General features: G+C 43.4%; 1 long non-coding RNA gene across 1 annotated transcript; it reads right to left on the bottom strand.

Annotated features, from left to right (window-relative positions):
- Positions 1-11,450: 11,450 nt before the first annotated feature.
- LOC146019412 (uncharacterized) lies at positions 11,451-15,882 on the bottom strand. The gene is made up of 4 exons (XR_014450533.1): positions 15,271-15,882; positions 12,379-12,496; positions 12,212-12,295; positions 11,451-11,677 (listed from the first exon to the last, which is right to left on the bottom strand). It is a non-coding gene; the product is annotated as an uncharacterized LOC146019412 (long non-coding RNA).
- Between the last annotated feature and the right edge of the window lie 4,267 nt (positions 15,883-20,149).

Raw genomic sequence — 20,149 nt, 5'->3', positions numbered from 1 at the left:
ACATGGTAGAAACTTAGTCCAACAGGCATACTGCAGGAAAAGGGTCATATTCTATCATATATATATTTATAGAGAGAGAGAGGTTCAGGAACTGAGTTCCTGCTGGTTCCTGCTGAAAAGTAGATAGGCAGGCAAACCCGCAGCACTCACTCGGACTAGACACAGAGGGTGAGATTTAATAGGATGAGAGATTCAGAAAATGAGAGATTTGGGAAGAAATCTCCTGGTTTTTTTTAAAGCGGCAATCATTAACACTTCAAAATCAAACTGGTTTTGCTGTGTAAATGACTGCCGCTTTAAAAAAACTGGAGATTTCTTCCCAAATCTCTCACTTTCTGAATCTCTCATCCTATTAAATCTCACCTAGAAGGTCTAATTGATGTTTCGGATGTCACTCCTTTGTCAAGACAAGAACGTTCTTGTCTTGGGAAAGCAATGGCAGACTCTAAAGTAAGTGTTCTGTCTATTGTCCTCCTAGGAGGGGGAGTCAACCACAGAAGCGATATCAAGCAGGGGAGGAGAGCCCCCTTGGGAGCAGGAGGCCGGCGGCAGATGACTCCATAGCCTCCCAGAATTCCACCTCTGGCTGCACACATGGGAAGATTAGGGTTAGGCTGCAGGGGGGCTTAGGTGCAGGCAGGGGTTATGAACTAACGCGGCAGGTTAGGGTCAGGCTGCGGTGTGGGAGAGGTTTAGACTGCTGCAAAGGAGGGTTAGGTTTGTAAAGGGAGACAGGTAAAGTACGTACAGACCACCTGTTGGGATTTTCCTTATTGGGATGCCGAGTCTTTCGTTTGACCGCTGGAATCCTGACCACTGGGATATCATATAAGTATCTCCAACCAAGTCCTAGGCTTTGGGGGGGGGGGGGGGGGTTTGAATATTTATGAAAGCAGCATTTTTCCGTTTTTATTTAAAATAAAAATTTGCAGACAATTAATGAATTGTGAGTTTTAATATCTTGTTTTACTGATTCACAATAATAATACTGTCTGGAATAATCTGTATTTCATGTATAATTCAGACCATTGGATTACTTATGAGGGGGTTGAATACTTTTGCTAGTGACTGTAGAGACATTCAACAATGGTTTTAAAAAAAAAAAGCATCAATACTGTACATTGGCTGAATTTTAATTCTTTCAAAATATGTGAATTTCAAAGTCCTGCAAATAAATAAGTAAACATATTTAATAAGTTGTTGTATTTAAAGCAGATGATTAGATGACTATCCCCAACGGTGTAATTACTATCCTCAGTGGTGTAATTACTATCCCCAGTGGTGTAATTACTATTCCCAGTGGTGTAATTACTGTACATAACATTTAGTATTTCCCTGGAGGTTTTGCTGGTAACATACTGTATAGGGAGAGTATAAAATCACCCGTATAGTCAGCCTGCAAAGTGGAACAAAGGCTGGACTAGGACGTGCTACACACTAAACCATCTAATACAAGGTGATTTCCACCCCAATGGGACTATTGGATATTTATTTCACAATTAGACTTATATACTGTATGGGGAATATCCCCACACCCTACTATTAGGGAAATAGCTCCCAGTACAATTCTATACAGTGCTATGGAGGAACCTCTAACAGTGCGCTTCTATTACAGCGATGTTCTCAGCTAAAATATTTACATATCAGTTTTTTATAAAGTATTTATATATTAGTGACTATTTTACAATTTTGACATGTAAAAAAGCACATTTTGAGTTAAGAAACAAACATTATAATAATAATATAGAATAATTCTGCCAATAGGACATAGAGCTGCATAATTCCATTTGAAAAACACGTTACATAAAAAGTTTAACAGAAAACAGAACTACAGTACAGTAAGCATTTGGGGTGTATTTTTTTTTCCAGAACAAAAGGGGAACGTTAGCGAAATATTGGGCCGATTCATGTTGGGTCGCAGATAACCAAAATTCACAGATCGCAACTGTTGCATGCTGCAAAGTGCTTGACTGGGAGGCAGCAACTGAGCGTTCAACCGGTGGTAACCGACCATTTTGTAGGCATGATCTGGACAACGTCAGCGTGCCTGGACCACTCGGGAGGGCTCACGGCAGCGTGACATTGCAAGCAACCGCTGCAACCAAAAAAGATGTCTGGCCTGGCTCTGTAACGTTAGGAAGTTGCACTTGAGCTATGCAACCAAATGTTGTGGGTGCATCGTGGGGAGGGACACAGAGTGCGGGGCATCCTTGAACTGTGACGGGCGACCCTCCGTAACCTTCTGCCAGGAGGTTCATTTTGTTACATTTAGCATTATTATATAAAAAAAGTTAACTACTCCTCCCCTTTATGAGGTGAAGTACCGCCACTGACCACAAGCGGCAACTCAATGGACCAAATGACTCCTTTCTAACAGAAAGTGAAACACATTTTTGCAGGGACACTTATCTGTTTCAAACTTGCTGGATATAGAGAGAGGGAGCTGTAAAGAAAGAGAATGGGGGTAAGAGAAGATAGGGATTTGGGGTGGGGTGGAGAGTTTGTAGGCTAAAAACGGTCACAGCTCAAAGTGAAAGGAAAAACTCTCACAGCTCAAAGTGAAAGAGAAAACTATCACAGCTCAAAGTGATAGTACATTGCAGAAGCTGTATTTTGCTGTACTTTTAACTAGTTTTCAAATATTCTCTGTAAAGCACTGCGGTATATGTATACGGTACGCTGGGTGTGGTGTAGCCACCAACAGTCGGGATTCCAACAGTCATTAGCCTGACGTTGGAATCCCGACTGCCGAGACTCAGACAGTGGGGCGAGTGCAATGGAGCCCCTTGCTGCCACGCTGCGGGCACAGTGGCTCGCTGTGCTCGCCACCTATTCTATCCTCCATCTAGGGAGAATAGCTGCTACCCATCTGTCTGGGTTTTAACAGTCTGGATTCCGACGTCGGTGTAATGACCGTTGGAATCCCGACTGCCGGCACCCAGTACGCTATATAAATAACTGGTAAAAAATAAAAACAGGAAAGCGAGTTCTATAGCTGCAGAGCTAACAGCTGGACCCCCAGATAACTTAAGGAGGGTTAAAGATTCAGAAGTCACAGTAATATAGCGGAGCAGATGCTTCACCTTGGCCCCTGGTAATAGGACAGATAAATGAATGTATTGCAGCTTTTCTTATTTACTAACACAATACAGTATATACAGAGGTGCAGCCCATTGTATTATGGGGGTCATTCAGACCTATTGTAATTGCAAAGCTGATTTTTTCTCAAATGGACAAAACCATGTTGCACTGCAAGTGGGGCAGAAGCAGGAGCGTAACTAAAAATACAGCTCCCCCTGCCCCCCAAACAATTTGGCACCCCCACACAGGGACAGCGCAGGAACAGAATAAACAGTACCTGAGCTGCTGTCCTACTCTCTACAAGAATCAGTGAGAAAGGGGGAGCGACGGCCGGCCACGCTGGAAGTCGGAGCAGCGGGCAGGGTGGAAGGGGAGCTCTCTGGCTGTCTGGGCAGCTCATGGTGCGGGTCACTGAGCATCCTCACACAGACAGCCAGAGAGATAAGTCTGAATGCATATCTTATGACACAGGACTCCTGCAGACTACTGACACAGGGACTCTTTGCATGGCGCCTGGCAGCCTCCATGACTGTGCTCCCCGGTGGCACCTGCTCCCCCCGCCACCGCTAGGGCTGCTGAGCGGTAGTTACGTGACTGGGCAGAAGGTTGAATAAAGACGTTTGTCCATCAAGTTCAACCTGTTATAACAAGACTCAATGAGGAGTATGTTCTAGGTGTGATAACTTTAGCATTATACACTTTGAATCAATGTTTAGCTTAACTACTTAGTTGTGTTGGCCTTATTGTATTGTGTTGGTTATAGCCCTGAATATTATTACCCACAAAGTACTTGGCCAACCTTTTTTAAAATGTATTTATTGTGTCTGCAATCACCACCTCCTCTGGCAGTGAGTTCCACACCTTTACTGCCCTCTCCATAAAAAAAAACCTTCCTTCTGAGGATATGGAATCTCCTCTCCTCTTATCTAAGTGGATACCCTTAGAGGGTGCCTAATAGTTCCTTATATTGCCCCCTGATATATTTGTACATGTTAACCATGTTGCACCTTAAATGTCTTTTTCCAAGTGTAAACATTCCTAGTTTGGATAATCTGTCCTCATAAAACATGGACTCCATCCCTTTAATTAGTTTAGTTGCCCTTCGCTGAACCTTTTCCAGTTCTACAATCTCCTTTTTGCAGTGTGGAGCCCAGAATTGTTCTCCGAATTCTTGATGAGGCTTCACTAGGGCCTTATAGAGTAATACAATTATAGTGTTGTCCATTGCTTCCTTGTCCCTATTTGGGCTAGTATCCTATTGGTCTTGTTTGTTACTTCCTGGCACTAAACACTGCAACCAAGTCTACTAGCCATAGTATAAATTATATATTTTCCCTGTTCACCAGCTCATAACGGGTTACTGATTTATACATTAAAAACCATGATCAGAATGGAATATACTGTAGTTATAAACGTTATAGTGGTCATCTCAGTTTATGAATGGCACCACACACCATAGATTCTGTAGCAACACGCTCATTTTAATGTATTCACAGAAAGGACTCTACCCCTGTGATCAAGGACAAGGACCGATATTGGAAGACTCAGTCAAATACAAAAAAAAAATTAAGGTAACATTGGACATAACTTAACAAATTGGAAACTTGATAATTGTACAGATGAATGGATCCCAACCCAGAGCTTGGCACCAGTGTCGGAACTTACGAGTGGTTGGCCCAGGTGCAAAACTACATTTTTGGGCCCTCCTCTTCCACTCCAAACCAAGTTCACAATATGCCACATAGCAGTGGGTGGCAGAAGTGGGCCCCTTAGTCTTCAGGGGCCCCGGTGCAATGCACCTGCTGCACCAATGGTAGTTCCGCCTCTGCTTGGCACAATGTAATGGTTTCTAAGATCTTATATAAGCCCTCGTGTCAGCATAGGCAAACGCAGGGGAGATTTCCAGTTGTCCAAACCCCCACCCCCCTTCTTCACAGCCTGGCCAGCATTCACTACATGCAGTACAAAAGTCATGGTGGAGCTGTTGCAGATTTTCCTACCAAGTCGGCTGTGTCTGTGTGTGGATCTGAGTGCTCACTCATCGCACCAGAGAGAGAGAGTCTTGTAAGTTGCTTACCGTGATCCTTGGACCTGCATATGTGTGACGTACTGTATTACATAAACTTCACTGTGGAGCAGACTGCAGCTTGTTACATTCTAATTATGCATCTTTCATGTTCTGGTGCAGTGGCGTAACAATGGCACTGCAGTCCAAGTGGTGCTTGGGGGAGCTGGTACTGTGGGGGTGCAGATTCCAATTTACCGTCTGGCCACAGGGGCAAACGGTAAACGGTAAACAAAAAGATTCGATCTAATAAGTGACAGTGGGCCAGATTCTCTAAGCTTCAAAAGTGATAAAATCCAGAGTGATAAACAGCCAGCTAATCAGCTCCTGCCTGCCATGTCACAGGCTGTGTTTGAAAAATGTCAGACAGGAGCTGATTGGCTGGCTGTTTATCACTCTCTAGTTTATCACTTTTGAAGCTTAGTGCATCTGGCCCCTTATCAGCTTCTTTAGGTGTGTGCTCTCCTGTGTCCAAACACCAGGAGAGCACAAAACTAAAGGAGCTGATAAGGTCACTTATTGGATCGAATCTTTTTGTTTTGATTAGATCAAATTATTTGCTCTAATTATAAGGGGACCGTTACTCACTTTGGAGTTTACCCCCTGTGTTTCTACATATGAAAATAATTTTAAGTATAAATACACCATCGAATTAAAGTATTGTAAAGAGAAGGGATTATAGATTACAGCATATCCACTAAAGGTACATATGGAGTCATAGAAAAAAGGCACCGATTATATACGGGCAGCCCTAAAGTATCAACTACAGTAAAAGGATTTAGGCCCATATTTGGACCAGTCACAATCGAAATATTGAAATTTCAGTACAGTTTTGTGATTAAAAAAGATCCTTAAAGATCTATTTAAAAAAAAAGTATAAACACCCCTGATGAAGTCTCATAAAGAGACGAAACGCATCGGGTATCTGTTGTGATCCATAATCTAAAGAAATTCCGATACAAGATTCAATCTCAAGACAAAGTTTGATTTGTTTTAAATGTTTTAAATAAATGTTTTATATTTGAAAAATATGTACTTGTTTCCTAGCACAGCGCCAGCGATTTTAATTGCATCCATCGGGACCCAAAAAAATCGCGTTGATCGCATCGCAAGCAACCAAATTGCATGCGATGCAATCGACGTGATTTTTACATTAGAATCAATGTAAAATGGTCCCTGAGACCCGATTTTACATTGGGCCCAATGTAAATGCCCCCCAGACACCAATTTTCATTGTATACCCACCCTCATGGGTGAAATGCCCCCCTATTGTTAACGCCACCCCACGATCAACACCAACCTGAAGCGTGGCAAGTGCAGCGAGCCCGCGAGGGGTGGCGGTATGCGTCCTCCAACCTTTTCATACCCCCACTATCCACGTCGGCATGTAGTTGATTTTATATAGTGTGGCGAGTGCAGCGAGCCCCGCAAGGGGATGCGCATTACTTCACAGGTATTACGCGTCCCCTCGCAGGGCTCGCTGCGCTCACCACGCTTCCGGCTCGCCACATTATAGAAAATCAACTCCACGCCGTCGTGGATAGTGGGGCTATGAAAAGTTCGGAGGACTCGTACCGCCGCCCCTCGCAGGCTTGCTACGCTTGCCACGCTTCGGGTTGGCGTTAATCGTGGGTTGCCGTTAACAATGAGGAGGCATTTTACATACACATTACCCATTAGGGTGCCTATACAATCAAAAATCGGGGCCATTGGCCCATTTAACATTGTTCCCTATGTAAAATCGCGTTGATTATAATGGCATGCGTTGGACGCGATCAACGCGATTTTCTAATCACCGGCTAATTTAACATTGCTCCCTATGTAAAATCGCGTTGATCACGTCGGTCGCATCGCATGCCATTATAATGGCATGCGATGGACACGATGGACGCGATTTTCTCATTGCCAGCAATAAAGGCTAAAAAAAGCCAAAGATCGCGTCGGTCGCCGTGCTAGGAAACAAGTACCGAAAAATACTTATGCCGATTATGGTCTTATAAGGTAAAGGAAAGACAGGAATCACCCAGTAAATTGTGTAAGGTCGCTATAAAACACTATTGTCTGTGATATTGGCGACCGACCTAATATACAGATACTGTACGTTATATATATATATATATATATATATATATATATATATATTACCCCTGGCAATGATCATGTGACCTCCTGGCAATAGGCATATAACCCCCTGGTAACAAGCAAAAAACCACTGCCAATGAATAAGAAATCTCTGGAAACAAGTATGAAACCCCTAGCAACGAGCATGTAACCCCTGGCAACCAGCATTTACTTTAAAAAAAAAATTCCGGTAGGGGGGTGCAAATCTTCTACTTACGCCACTGTGCTGGTGACAATTTTTTCTCAAGTAAAATATTTGGAAACTCCTCTCCAGAACGCCTGAGTTTGCTCCTGGTCAGTGTTACAGTATTCTCATCATTATATAATACAATGTATTATTGCTGTCTTGCAGGATCCTATGGAGAACTTCACGTCTGTTACAGAATTCTACCTTGTGCCATTTTCCACGAAAGCTGTTTATAATCCCCTCATATTCTGTGTTTTTTTAATTATATATCTGTTTGGAATCCTGGTGAACACGGCTATAATCATAGTGATATGTCTGGATTCACGCTTACACACCCCCATGTATCTGCTACTCTGTAACGTGTCTGTGGCAGCTGTGCTTACCATAACAGTAACTGTCCCCAAACTAATGTACATATTATTGTCTGGGAATAACACAGTTTCCTTCCCACAATGCTTCACTCAGATGTACTTTATCTTCATATCCGTCTTCGTATGGGTTATCCTTTTATTTGTGATGGGGTACGACCGGTACATCGCCATCTGTCATCCCTTACACTACCACCAGATACTGAGCAAGAAGGTCTGTATCCTGATTGTGACCATGATCTGGATATGCGCATGTCTAAACTCAATGTTGTGCATATTTTCAGTTCTTCAAATGTCCTTCTGTCGTTCTGCCACCATCCATAAGTTCTTCTGTGATGCCAAAGCTCTGAGTGACATCTCTTGCTCTGGCTCCGGCATGTTCTACATGGTCACCTATGTTAACACATTGATATTTATAGGGTGCCCATTCTTGAGCAATGTGATATCATATATAAAAATTATCAGTGTTATATTGAGTATCAAATCAAAGGAAGGAAGAAAAAAAGCTTTCTCCACCTGCTCATCCCACCTCACCGTCATGATCAGCTTCTTCATTATCTCCATGTGCTTATACTTGATGCCGCCATCAGATAACCCCATTGTCCTAGAGCAGGTCTTAACTATGCTGAATACAACAGTGATCCCCATGGTGAATCCTCTCATATATACTCTACGCAATAGTGAAATAAAGAGAGCTCTTTGGAAATTAGTGTCATTGCCAGGAGGCCACACATCAGCCCAAACGTAACCTCAGAGCCGGCCCTAGCCTAAATGACGCCCTAGGCAAGATTTTGGCTGGTGCCCCCTAGCACCGCCACTAGTTCCGCCTCTGACCCTGCTCCCCTTTCCCAGCACCATCAACCCTCATCATAGCAGTCATCATTTTGGTGCTCCTACCCGCAATATTTTAAATAGAAATAGTGCACACATTCGGTGCGCAGCCCAAACAGGGGTGTGCTCTTGCTGGCAAGGGGCATGGCCACACAATAGTACCCCCAATTCAAACTATGCCACACAGTAGTGCAACTTTATTCACACAATATCATGCGATGGTGTCCCTTATTCACGTTACATCACACAATAGTACCACTTTACCTTATATACATTGCGCCTTACATTATTCACATTATACCATTAGAAAAAAATCCTGAGAAAATATTGTATTTTTAGCACCTCCATGGCCACTGAGCAAAGCAGTGTGTGCTGGGCAGAGGAGAGGAGCTGCAGCTGCTGCTGTCACTTAAGGCGAGGGGGCCTGGGGCCCCCACTGGGCCCTTCCATCAGACTTTGGCATGGGTAATTTGTACCCCCTACCCCTTTCTCTCAGCACCCCTTATAATACCACACAGTAATGCCCCTTACACATGACACACATTATTAATGTCCTTATAAACATAATGCCCCTTACACATTATGCCAAACTTTATTAATGCCCTTCATACACATAATGACACACATAATGCCCCTTACACATATGTTGCATATTATTAATGCCCTTATACACATGACACACATAATGCCCATTACACATATGTTGCACATTAATAATGCCCTTATACACATGACACACATAATGCCTGTAACACATATGTTGCACATTATTAATTTATACATGACACACATAATGCCCCTTACACATATGCTGAACATTATTGCACAACCAACCCACCCGCAGACAGCACTTGCACAGCCGCTAACACTGTGACCTCTGCTTGGATACAGATGTTTCCTCATACATCTTGCCTCAATAGGCCATGTAGCTCCTGGCCAGTTCTGCTAACATTGGGTGCCTTTTTTGCTGAAAAAAAGTCATCTTATTTGCATTGTTATGTGACCAGGACACACAAGGAGCTTCCGATGATTAAAATGATATGTGGCATGAATATATTCTGTGTGCGACTGTGGCTGTACCTGCATACGTAATGCTATGTTACAGTGATTTACATGAATACACTATTTCATATGCAGATACAGCCTCACTCACACACAGAATATAGGCATGCTGCATATCATTTTAATCAGCAGAAGCTGCTGGTGCCCCTAGGCATTCCAAATGCCCTAGGCATTTGCCTAGTTTGCCTATGCCTAGGGCCGGCTCTGCGTAACCTTCATATTGTAGCTCAAATCTAAATAATAATTACTGCTAGGGCTACCATCAGAAATTGTGGGATGAGGGACTGACAAAATGAGCAGGCTCCTACTCCAGAGGTGAAATAAAGTGTAGAACCCCTCACCCCACCCCCCACCCCCATACACAGTGTCTATCCAGCTGCAGTCAGCCTCTTGAGTCTTTCAAGCCTTTTTTCTGTCTCTCAAGCTCCCTCAGTGTCTCTTGAACTCCAGTCAGCTCGTTTTCTGCCTCTTCAGCTAGCCCCCTTTCTGTGTCTTCAGTCTTCATGGTCATAGTGAGGTCCTGCATGGTCCTATCATGGACATAGTGAGGTCCTGCATGGTCATATCATGGTGATAGTAAAGTCCTGCATGCCTTTGAACATCTGGATTATTATAATTCAGAATTGTAGGGAGTCAGGACTGACCTGAAGAAACTCCTTCATTTTGATTCTCACAATGAAGAACAATCCTTACCCTGTTATACTTATATAACACATTGAGTAAGTCACCCTCCCCACCCAGTCATCTTTCATGGTGACTGTGTAGGGTTCCCCACTGCTTCCAGTAACAGGTGATCCCACTAAGCTAGGTACAAGTATCTGCATATATTGAAAAATTTTATAAGTGCCAAGGCTCTAGTTACAGGTAACCAACAAGTATTAGGCATGTTGTAAGGTAGTTCCTGATGTATACCAACAAATCCCGATTGTCACTGGGTCAGAAAACAACTAACATATCCCCACAATAATCAATAAAATACTGTACAGAGAAAGAGTAAGTGGATTAAGAATGAATGCGAGGAAGTGGGCAAAGGTTGTCGTAAAAAATGAAGCATAGAAAGCTTATCAGTAGTAAAATACCTACAGGACATCAGCATCAGAGAAGATACTGTATACTTATTGGACAACAGGAACCCAGTGGGCAATTCCACAGGTAACGGAATCACCTTTTCAATGATAAACTCTATTCATCATACAACTGCCTCCATTTATGTGGACAAATCATCATAACCCAAGATCTCACAATAAAACAAAACACTATCAAAATGGCGTAAGTGCTTTCTTATGTATGTTATATAAATCAGCCCATCTGTATGGGCACAACTACTGTGTTCATTATGTGTAAGAGCACTACTATAGGTGTAGTATTGCGAACCAACAGCCGGGATTCTGATGGTCAGTATACCAAGATCGGAATCCTGACTGCTGGTACTCCGACAGCAGGGCGAGAGCAAACAAGCCCTTTGCGGGTTCACTGCACTCGCCACAGGTTCCATTCTCCCTCTATGAGGGTCCTGGATGCCAAAAAAGGGCATTACTACTGTAAGTGACACTATTACCAAGCACATTATGTGTAAGGGCACTACTACTGTGTGCATTGTGTAAGCGCCACTGTGATGCTAATCATGTGGCCTGCCTCATGGTACAACTCCATCTCTCTATGCCATTCGGCTGAGCAAAGAACTCTACCTCTTTCTCCATCCCCTACCTCTCTATGCCTTCTCCTCAGGGGCGTAGCTAAGGGTTCATGGGCCCTGGTGCGAAAGGTCAGCTTGGGGCCCCCCTACATACAACAAAATTAAAATCTCGGTCTGTTTATATTTTAATACATCAAGTATATTATGTTAATAATAGAACTAACATTTAAACATAGGATAGCAGTTTATTGAAATAAAATATTAAAAGAACAAAGATGATAAAACTGGAGAGGCCCAGGTTACTGGAAGCTCAGATGGTGGCAGACCTAGGAGCAGTAAGAATGTTTGTTGTTAGGAGTGGTAATAGTAGTATTGTAAAGTGCTACTTTTAATATATATAACATATAACCTGTAGTGTTACTTATAAACAAGCAAAACAGAATGCATAATCTCACATCAATTAAATAAAGCTGTGTTATATAATGGTGGAGTTTACATGATCCCACATAATTAGCACATCTGCACATTTATATCTACGTGTATGGTAGAATAGTTGACCGGATTAAAGGTGCCCATACACGTTACAATTATTGTATACAATATTGTATACAATATCGCATCTCATTGCATATCGGTTTTGCAATGAGATCAGATGAGATGAGATCTAGTACAAAAAGTATGTGCAGCACATACTTTTTGTACTAGATCTCATCTTATCGCAAAACCGAGATTCGATGAGATGCGATATTGTATACAATATTGTATACAATAATTGTAACGTGTATGGGCACCTTTAGACCTAGTGTAACCCCATTCCTTACTTGTTTATGGGTATGACATAATGAAACACCAAACCCTACCTTAAATCTGTGAATTCCAAAGAGACAACGTGGTCTGTGATTTTCCGGATTCTTAAATGTGACAGTTAACTGTAAACCACTAACCTACAAAATGAAGGACATCTATTAGCATGTAGGTCAATAATTATACTTCATATAATAATTCACATAAAATAAGTTTCACTTACTGGTAACTTTAAAGATGTGAACAATGTTGTTGCCATAACTATTAGTCGAACATTGATAATGAATCAAAGAACAGTCAACAAAACTAGGGAACTGCAAAAGTAACACTGAATGGCCACCCTGTAAAAAGAAAAGGGACAATAAATTTCTGAACTTATATTATATGTAATAGAAACTGGAAAACAACTTTTGTAAGCATCCGCCATCACTTTTATTCCACACAGAAGCATTCATCCAGGTATCTATACTTTATAGAGTTTTTATACTGCTATGGCTAATGTTTTTACTGTAGTCATCTCTGAAGAAATCAAAATCTAAATGTAGATTATGTGGTCTTTAGCAAGGCGGATGCTATACAAACGTATTATTATGATGCATGCAATAGATTAATAAACTGGAACAACGTAACAGAATATATAGAACTGGAACATGCCCACAAGTTAGTATAAACCTTTTAACTGTGAGACTTGATGTCCAAACCGATATTGAACTGGTAAACTGTATACTCACAAATCCTATTAAAATGGACATCTCCGGGATTTAGCTTCAGAAAACTTGTCAATCATGCTCGGAATATCAATCTTCCTGGCCCTGCCATTTTCAACACTCAATAGGGCTAAATCACTCAGCCTCTGTTGAGACATTGTGCTCCTAAGGTAATTTTTTATTAATTTAAATTTTGAAAATGATCGTTCTGCAGACGATACTGTCACTGGCAGTGTAAGAAAGAGTAGAAGTGCTATGCAGACGTCTGGTACAGTAGAAGACAATCCAGAGTTCTCAACCAGAAGGAGAATTGCTAGATCTCGTATAGATGAAGATTTTTGGATATCTCCTAGGAGCGCAGATCGGAAACTTAACAACTGAGCAGGAAAATCATTAGACAAGTCATCCTGGTAGAATTCTCGCAATTTAGTTGCTTCTTTGAATACTGTATCATCAGCTTCTGCTGACAATGTTGCCGGCTGAAGAATATGGAATCTTTGTACAACTGTATTTATACCACTGAAGCGATATTGCAGCTGATTTATAGCTATATCCAAACATCTATAAAAGACTGTTGTTTTAAATCTTTCTTCTGGGTCCTGTAGCCTTTCATCCTAACACAGCTCATCAAAGTGTTGCTTGACTTTCTTCACTCTTTTATCTTCAAATTTTGCTTGGATGCCCCAGTTTTCTGCAACAGTTACTGCTGTTCTTTTTACCGCCTCATAATCATCTCGGAAGTTGCTAAGGACTTCAGTGGCATTGTAAATCAATTTGGTGGCATTAGAGAGATCCATGTCTTTTGACTGCAGCATTTTAGAAACGGAGTTAACATTTTCTAAAATTTTGGCCTGCAGAACAACTATGCAAACAAACTGGAATGATTCCAGTTTTTTTTTCAACGCACCGGCCTCATCTCTTTCTTTTGGCTTTGTGGAAAGAATAATTATTTTAGACAAAGCCTGTAAAATATCCCGAAACCTGAACCGTAGTGCTAGTACTGAGTCATATTGAGACGCCCATCTTGTTGGGCAAAGTTGTTTTAAAGTTAGTGAGGATTCTGAAGTAAAGGATGCCAAAAATGCCCATCTCTTCACACTTTCACCAAAGAATTTGTATAAAGACTGAACCACGTCAAAAAAATTGGAAATTTCAGTTATATTTGAAACTGCATCCTGCAAAACTAAATTAAGGTTATGGGCAGCACAATGTATATAAAGAGCATTTTTTTCTTTGTTAATAATGCGAGCTTGAACTCCTGTGTAAACACCACTCATTGTGGCTGCTCCATCATAGCCCTGACCACGGCATTTTGATAGGTCCAGGCCTTTCTTCTCTATGGTTTCCACTATTGTTTTTTCAAGGCCAGCAGCTGATTGGTCCTCAATAGACTGAAAACCTAAAAAGGCTTCCTCTATTTTGATACCAGTGGCCCTTGAGTTCTCGTCTCTTTGAACAATTACATATCTAAACACTTGACTTAGCTGATCAATTTTTCCTATGTCTTGGGTTGTGTCCATTATTATTGAAAAAAACTGCGACTTCTGGATTTCAGAAACAATATCTTTTTCTATTTTGCTTGCAAGAAGACTTATAAGTTCGTTCTGAATTTGTGGACTCAGATATTTAATGCTTCCTTGTGGTCTCTGCAAAATGTCCTTTAGTATAGGATCATATTCAGCCAGTAATTCAATAATAGTCAGAAAATTGCCATTGTTTACCTCTCCTATTTTTTCTCTGTGGCCACGAAAAGCAAGGTTGGCCATAGCCATTGTTAATGTTACATTAACAATCCTATGTAAAACTTGTCTCCAAAACATGCTTTCTCTTCTTATGTTTTTCTCATTTTCCTCATCTATGGTTTTATTACGCCTCCAGTGATCATATACTATGCACGCCTCTATGTGGGACTGACTATTTTCATGGATATGAATTTTGGCTGACAACCTTTGCCACTTTTGTATACCTTTTGCCCATGCTGGTTCATATCCCTGTTTACTGCGATCTGCAAACAACCAGCAAGGCTCACAATAAGCAGCATTAAGTTTTGGAGAATAACAAAGCCAGGTCACAGGTAATTGAAGTCCTGTTTTAGTGACTCTCTCATAAAAACTTTCCGAAAAACACCTTCCATCTTTTTCATCTCTAGGGAATGGCCCTTTAGGTCTGCATGATCCATTAGTAATAATAAATCGTTTAATATTTCCATCCTGAATGGTAATAGGATAATGACCTCTGTCTGTTATATGTTCCTCTGTCAGAACACTTTCAATAAAACTAGACTGTAGAGGTGACTCTGACACAGCCTGAATTTGGATCTGTTCCTCTTCTGTATGTGTGCTACAGCCTTCCTCTAAGCTTGTTACACTGTCCTGCATTGAACTCTGTACAATACTACCGGGACTCACATTTACATTTTCTATTGACAAATCTTGTTCGGTTGTACTGTGAGAGGAGGCGGCTGATGTACTTGCATCTCCAGGTGTTTTGAAGAAGCTACTTATTTTAGGAAGTTTGGCATGTTTCTCTTCTTCTTCCCTCTTCTTTTTGCGTTTTTGAGCACCACTCATGTGATGGTGAGACATGATAGATTTCGTAATAATAGTTCTGTGAAAAAATAAACACCTGTTCACACTGCATGAGAACTACACCTTTGTTATGATAATAACTTTATAACAAGCGCATACGTATAACCGAATAACCGAGGGATTGCGATGTTAGAAGTGGCCTCTATCTCCACCGCAGCGCCAAATAGGTCAAGACTCACTCAAAAAGGGGTGCGGCCTAACATTATACCACACACTGTAATGCCCATTGCACAATTTATCGAACTTTGTAATACCCATTACACATAAAGCCACATGCCGTAATGCCAATTACACATAAGGCCACACATGATGGCCATTACATACTATATAACACTCCATAATGCCCATTACATACTATATAACACACCTTAATGCCCATTACATACCATATAACAAACCGTAATTTCCTTTACATACTATATAACAAACCGTAATGCCCATTACATATAACAAACCGTAATACCCATTACCCATAAAGCCACATGCCGTAATGCCAATTACACATAAGGTCACACATGATACCCCCATTACATACAGTACTATTTAACACACCGTAATGCCCATTACACATCTGACACATAAGTGCCATGCTCATTGCTAGGAACTTCATGCTTGATGCCAAGGGGCTTCATGCTCAATGCCAAGGGGCATCATGCTCGTTGCCAAGGGGGACTGAAATAGCTTGTTGCCAAGGGGGACTGAAATAGTTTGTTGCAAAGGGGGACTGAAATAGCTTGTTGCCAAGGGGGACTGAAATTGCTTGTTGCCAAGGGGGACTGAAATTGCTTGTTGCCAAGGGGGACCCCTGCCTGCTCTGCCCGGCTGAGCTGCCCCTGTCCGCAGCTATTTTTAATTAAGTCTCCCACTGGACCGCTAGCCAATAGATGCTTGCGGTCCAGCAGCCATCAATGCTGCTTCTGATTGGCTGCTGGACCGCAAGTACTAATTGGCTAGCAGTCCAGCGGGAGACTTAATAGCGGCGAACAGGGCAGTTACGCTCAGCCATGCAGAGCAGGGAGTGGGCGGCATAGGTGCTGGTGGGTGCTCAAGCCAAAAATATAGGAAATGGCTTCATGGGGAAGGGACGTGGCCACAAAATAAGGCAAGCAATGTTCACTGGGTTTACTTAACCTTTTATGACCTCCCATGAGCCTTTGTCAGTGCATGGCCAGACACCAGGCAGGCACCCCAAGTAAATAAATGCTGACAAGCCTGAGTCAGTGCTGTTGTGGAACTACACGTCCCAGCATGCCCTGCCACAGATTTTCGAGTGTCCCTATTTCATACGGACAGAAGTTGGGAGGTATGGTGGAACTACACATCCCAGCAGTTTTAGCAATTTGTCACATAATCTCAAAAGCCTGACAGGACTGGAGTCAGTGCTGTTGTGGAACTACACGTCCCAGCATGCCCTGCCACAGATTTTAGATAATGGATTTCTAAAACTGTGACAGGGCATGCTGGGACGTGTAGTTCCACTGTAACAGTGGAACTACACATCCCAGCAGTTTTAGCTATTTTCCCCATAATCTCAAAAAAAGCCTGACAGACTGGACTCACTGTAGTCTGTCCGATATAGGGCGCCGGGCGGTCCTGCTCCTGAGTCCTGTCCTGGCACAGCCTACACGTGCTGTGTGATGGCGCCGCTTGGCGCGGAAGCGTGGGAGAGGGAGGGGGAGGTTGGAGCCCGCGTGCGTCGCGCTGACGTCACGCGGCAAGGGGTCCCCTTCCTATTGGCTGCCTGCGGCTGGGGACGCTGCAGCCAATCACAGCTGAGATACGGCCACCGTGTCCCGTCCCCAGCCGCAGGCAGCCAATAGGAAGGGGACCCCTTGCCGCGTGACATCAGCGCGACGCACGCGGGCCCACAAAGCAGCACTGGGAACGGGTGCGTCCTGTTCGCATCCCTCTCCCAGGCCAGTGGCGGGGGTTGGGCCCCCCTGGCTCAGGGGCCCGGTCGCATCTGCGACCGCTGCGACCCCTGAAGCTACGCCACTGCTTCTCCTCTAATCATGAATATTAACACAAAACAGGGAAAAGAGACAAGACAACCCCACATAAATAAAGCCAACTCTAACACTACACTTGGCACAAGCACACCATAGGCCCACACATAAACACAAACAAGACTGAAACTATAGCTTGACAAGAGGCAAAAATCTAATAGACATAATTACGGTAAGACTGTCCAAGAAAAATGACAGCAAAACATGCAAGAAACACCTCCATACAGATGGGGCGGGTCCCATATTTGGCCAGCGCTCGCCAGATCCCTTGCACTGGCGAGCGCCGGCGTTAAAGACTGGGACGCACATGCGTCTCACATGCACGTGCATCCCAGTTTCCTGTCGGCGGGGGGACGGGAACCCTGTCCGTCTCCGCTTCAGGGAGACAGACAGGGTTATGGGGGGGGTGCGGCAAGGCGGCGGGGACCCAGGGCGACCGTCAGCGAGGCGGCGGGGACCCGGGGGAGCCTCGTTGTAAGGGGACACGCGTGCATCTCGTGCGCACGCATCCCCTCCGGCGGCTGGCGGGGGATGGCGGCTGGTGAATCTTCCGCCATCCCCTGCAAAGCTGGGACCTGCTCCATCTGTATACCAAACAATTCGCTCCTAACACCAGCCACCTCACCACACTCTACCAATGACTTATTGGAGCTTTTGTGCATTTTATAGGGGGGTGTGTGTTGGCTTGTGTTATGTAAAAGCATCAAGAATTGTTTGTTGGTCTTTGGTCAATTTCTATTAGTTTTTGCACAGTATTTGTAATTTTCAAGGTGAATTTTCTGCTGAGCTCCATCAGAAACATGTAATCCTGTGAGATTTATGGTCAACAAAAACCAATACACATTTATGGCGTAAGAGACCCTCAAAATTGATGCTTTGTCAATATTGTTTCTTTAGACACTGAACCATTGTCAATATCTATTGGTTTGTAATTGACAGCAAAACCAATGCTTAGTAAGTTTATTCCCAGAACTCAATGCAGTTGAGATTCTATTGTACTATTTGATAATAACAGTCCACAAGTGTCACCCAATTAACCACCAACCTGAGGAGCCGGTAGGGTAAACATCATTCCCAAACCATGTGAACCTGGTAGAAACGTATTCCAACAGGCATACTGCAGAAAAAGGGTCATGATAGGACACTCACTCGGACTGGAAGGTCTAATTTATGTTTTGGCTATCACTCCTTTATCAAGACAAGAACGTTCTTGTCTTGATAAAGGAATGGCACACTCTAAAGTGAGTGTGCTGTCTATTGTCCTGCTAGGAAGGGAAGTTAACCACAGAAGCTATATTGAGCAGGGGAGGAGAGGTGCCCCCTTGGGAGCAGGAGACCAGCGGCAGATGACTCCATTGCTTCCCAGAGTAATGCCTCTGGATGCAGACATGGAAAAATTAGGGTAAGGCTGCAGAGGAGCTTAGTTTTAGGCATGTTAGTTTTAGGGGCAGTACGGGTGGTGTAATGGTTAGCATTACTGCCTCACAGCACTGAGGTCATGGGTTCCATTCCCACCAAGGCCATAACTGTGCGGAGTTTGTATATTCTCCCCGTACTTGTGTGGGTTTCCTTCCGGTGCTCCGGTTTCCTCCCACAATCCAAAAATATATACGGGTAGGCTAATTGGCTCCACAAAAATTAACCCTAGACTGTCTGTGTGCGTGTATATGTGTGGTAAGGAATATAGATTGTAAGCTCCACTGGGGCAGGGACTGATGTGAATGTTCAACTATACTCTGTAAAGTGCTGCGGAATCTGTGTGCGCTATATAAGAAACTGTTAATAAATAAATAGGGGGGTCAGGGTTAGACTTTGGGGTGTGGGGGTTAGGAACTAACAGGGCAGGTTAGGGTCAGGCCACGGTGTGGGAGAGGTTTAGGGTTAGGGTTGTAAGGGGAGACAAAGTACAGACCCCTGTTGGGATTTTCCATATTGGGATACCGAGTCTTTCGTTTGACTGCTGGCATCCTGACCACTGGGATATCATATAAGTATCTCCAAAATTATAGACCGGTCAGCCTTACATCCATTGTGGGGAAAATATTAGAAGGAATAATAAGAGATAGTATCAAACAGGAGAAAGTGATAAGTAAGGCTCAGCATGGGTTCGTCAAAAATAGATCATGTCAGACTAATTTAATTAGCTTCTATGAGGAAGTCAGTAGGGGGCTGGACTTAGGGAAATCTGTTCATGTAATACTGCTTGATTTTGCTAAAGTTTTTGACATGGTGCCTCATAGAAGGTTATTAATGAAACTGGGTAATTTAGGGTTAGGAATAAAATGTATAATTGGATGAGGGGCATGGCCTGGCCATGGAGGAAGCAGGACGCTGGTGCAGGCAGCTCCCGCAGAAACTGCCCTTTAAACTCCGCTTTTGGCCCCCCTAGTGACCTGCATCCTCCCTCATCACTCGCCTGCCCAACAGGGACCCTCCAGGTCTGGAGTGCACGTCCTGCGCGGCCGGGGGTCCGTGTACTCATTCCTCACAAGTTGAGACCCACCATCAGCACCAAGCCGCGGCCTCAATTTTTGCGGGCACCCGGCGGCCGAGCTCCGCGTCCAGATCGCGGCCAAAACTGCGCCCCGGACCTGCTGGAAGCCCAGAAACGGGGACCTGAGGTAAGCAGACCTACCACACACACAGCGCAGCCCTCTGCCCCCAATTTATGAGGCCCTGGAACCTCCACAAGT

This window comes from Crinia signifera, chromosome 7 (genome assembly GCF_055691185.1).
Source record: "Crinia signifera chromosome 7, ASM5569118v1, whole genome shotgun sequence".
In the NCBI taxonomy this organism is placed as follows: domain Eukaryota; kingdom Metazoa; phylum Chordata; class Amphibia; order Anura; family Myobatrachidae; genus Crinia; species Crinia signifera.
This window is presented reverse-complemented; position numbering and strand designations above follow the sequence as displayed.